Genomic DNA, 3,282 nt, shown 5'->3' on the forward strand with positions numbered 1-3,282 from the left:
TTGGATCCAATCACTAGGGGCTGAAGGGGATGATTTCCTAGTACAAATTTGGTTCTGTAGCTCTATCTCACATAGCAATGCTTCCAGGGAGTGAACCCACCTTTACAAGAGAAAATCATGATGGTGAAAGAGATCTGACCTAACCAACTCCCATCTTGCCTTTAACCTCCAAACTGCTCTTAATCATTCCTGAGCTCAGGCCAAGCTAACTTTGGTAGACATTTAGTTTACAGTTTAAATGATAATATCTCTTCCCCAAAACTAAACCACCTTTGTAGAGCTAACAAAAGGCCATCAGGTCAAAAGATGAGGAGAATCTGAGTTCTGCTAAGGTGAGGATGTGAATGGTTACCAACTGTTATTCCAGAGGTCACAAGATTTGAAATTTTCCCAATTGCTCCTGCAGATAACATCACTATTGTAGAACCTGACTGGCCTTTTGAGATGTCCTTTCAGGTATTTACATTTTTGACAACTGACACACTGGGAGGGACAACCAACTGGTCCTGTGGCCTCACCCTGAAGTAGACTCAGCATAGCATGCATGGGGACCATTTTCCACACCACTATGATTGCATCCCCAACAAATGAGGAACACCCAAACTATCTGTGAAAAACCGTAGTCTCTGAACTTCCAGGAAGACTGATTTGTGTAATAAAACTCTCGTCTCCCATTCAGCTGGCTCTGCATGAGTTAAACTCTTTTTTGACTGCGATCCCCCTATCTTGATAAACCAGCTCTATCTTGGCAGCAGGCAAGATGAACCCATTGCATGGTTATAGGAGCACCTCCCATGGAGAAGAAGGATTGGGAAAGCACCCATGTGTACCCACACAGTGGCAGTGTGCTAGGGACTCAGCATGGCACACAGACTCTCTTACATAGAGAGTCTAAGGTCCAAGGAGGTGTTGGCACTTCTAGTGCCTAGCCGGGTCCCACGCTCACTCACTCACCTGCTCCCTCCCTCAAGGGGCTTAGTGCAGTGGGCCAAGTAGATGGGCACCCTAGCTGCAAGACTGGTAAAGGTGTTGAGAAAAATACTGTGTCAGTAGGGGATCTAACTGGTATTGGGCAAATGATTGGAGGGCACAGCTAGGCAAGGGTCTCAGAACAAGCTGGGGTTCAAACAATTCTTTGAGAAACACCTGTGGGATATATTGTCCTGAGAGGGCTGTTTCTCAGAGAAGTCTCCTGGTGTGCTGGGAAGAGGTGAGCCTGGCAGTCTATTGTTTGGATACATGGACATTTAAGAGATTCCTGAAGAAAACAACAAAGTTATTGACTGGTTTTACAGCCTTATATTCCTGGATGAGAACTTCCTGGAACAAAGAGCTGAGAAAAGAAAAGAATTTGTATCTGAGGAATGCAGTCCTTTTAATTATCAGGCCAAGCGAGACATTAAAATAAGATCACAGAAGCCCACCGAGGAGGTGTGTGCCTGTAGTGCCAGCTACTCAGGAGGCCGAAGCAGCAGGATCACTTGAGCCCAGGAATTTGAGACCTGCCTGGGCAACATAGCTAGACTCACCTGGGCAACGTAGCTAGACCCCGTATCATAAAAAACAAGAACATATAATGAGACAACAGTCACTTCCTACTTCACCCTTGAGCTATGCATTCATCTCTTAAAACTGCCTGCTATTGCCACAAGTAGCTATAAATTGACCTGATAATGGTGCAACTGACACTATAACACACAACCTACAGCTTAGCAATATAGAGCCAATCACTAATTAATGTTATCTATGTGAACCAATGAGATTTCCTGACAAGCCACTTTGTATCTGCCCACTCTCTGTCCCCATTTCCCTTTAAAAATCCACTTGTAATTGCTGCTAATTGGAGTGTGTATTCAGGGCTACTTGAATCTATGCTCCTGGGTTGCAATCCTCAAGCTTGGCCCCAATACATTCCCTATTTATGCTAATTTTGCCCCAGCTTCTTCCTTTTAGGTCAGCAGAATCAAGTCACGTTGCAGTTGGCTTAGTCCTGACAGTCAGTCATGGCACACCTAAATGTAGATGGTCTGGGCAGAGCTGTGTACCGAGGTCAGGGAAGCAGCTCATGGGGCAGCCTTGCCGGCCATGGGAAGGACTTCATTTGGATTTTTTCTGAGCTGGGAGTATTTTGAGCACAGAAGTGATAAGAGTTTGCCAGAGCTGCCGTAACACAGTGCCACACATTGGCTGGATTTGAAAAAGGCATTTATTGTCTCTCAGCACGGGGAGCAGAAAGTTTTTAAACAAGCTGTCAACAGGGTTGGTTCTTTGTGAAAGCTGGGAGGAAAAGGACACCAAATATTTCACACCAAAATAGACTTCTTTGACATACTTCAAAATGGCTATTCAGGGGGCCTGCAAACACAAGAATTGTCCTGCAAAGCTAGTCTCCCCTTTTGAGTTTGTGGCAGGGGAAGGAGGTTTGATGCTTATACCTGCTTTTGCATTCAATCTGCTGCAATGTTTAGCTTTTTTTTTTTTTTGGCTGATGTGTATAAAGAGGAAATAAAGTGAAGTAAACAATGGATGTAAGAAGGCTTTCTCTGAAGCCCCCTCTGTCGGGATCTAGGAAAGATAACGTAAGAGTCTCAAACCTTTAGGGTCTGACATACACGTCCCATGGCCTACCTACTGTCTATTCTTCCTGACGGCTGCTACCTTGGCTTCATCTGCATAACAAGACTGCCTTAGGTACCAGGCCTCCTCTTTTCTCCCTCCTATAATCCATAACCTCTTTTGCCATCATAACTTGTTTTGCCAGGACCTACGTAACCTCAAGATGGTATAAAAGCATCAGCTGGCCTGGAGCAGTGGCTCAGGCCTGTAATCACAACACTTTGGAAGGCCAAGGCAGGCAGATAACTTGAGGTCAGGAGTTCAAGACTAGCCTGGCCAACATGGTGAAACCCTGTCTCTACTAAAAATACAAAAATTAGTCAGGCATGGTGGCACACATGCCTGCAATCCCAGCTACTCGGAAGGCTAAGGTGGGAGAATCACTTGAACCCAGGAGGCGGAGGTTGCAGTGAGCCAAGATTGTGCCACTGCACTCTAGCCTGGGTGACAGAGTCTCAAGACTCCGTCTCAAAAAAAAAAAAAAAAAAGAAAGAAAAAGAAAAAAAATTTTAAAAAGCATCAACCACCTGGCCATTTGAGTTTTTCATATTTTGTATGACTTCTGTGCCTGAATGCACATGTACTTTATAACATTGTCTTTAAAAGACTATTTTCAAAAACAATAAAAAATTTAGGAAGAGTGGCATTGTTTTACTTTTTTTTTTT

This window comes from Cebus imitator, unplaced genomic scaffold (assembly GCF_001604975.1).
Source record: "Cebus imitator isolate Cc_AM_T3 unplaced genomic scaffold, Cebus_imitator-1.0 Scaffold523, whole genome shotgun sequence".
NCBI lineage: Eukaryota > Metazoa > Chordata > Mammalia > Primates > Cebidae > Cebus > Cebus imitator.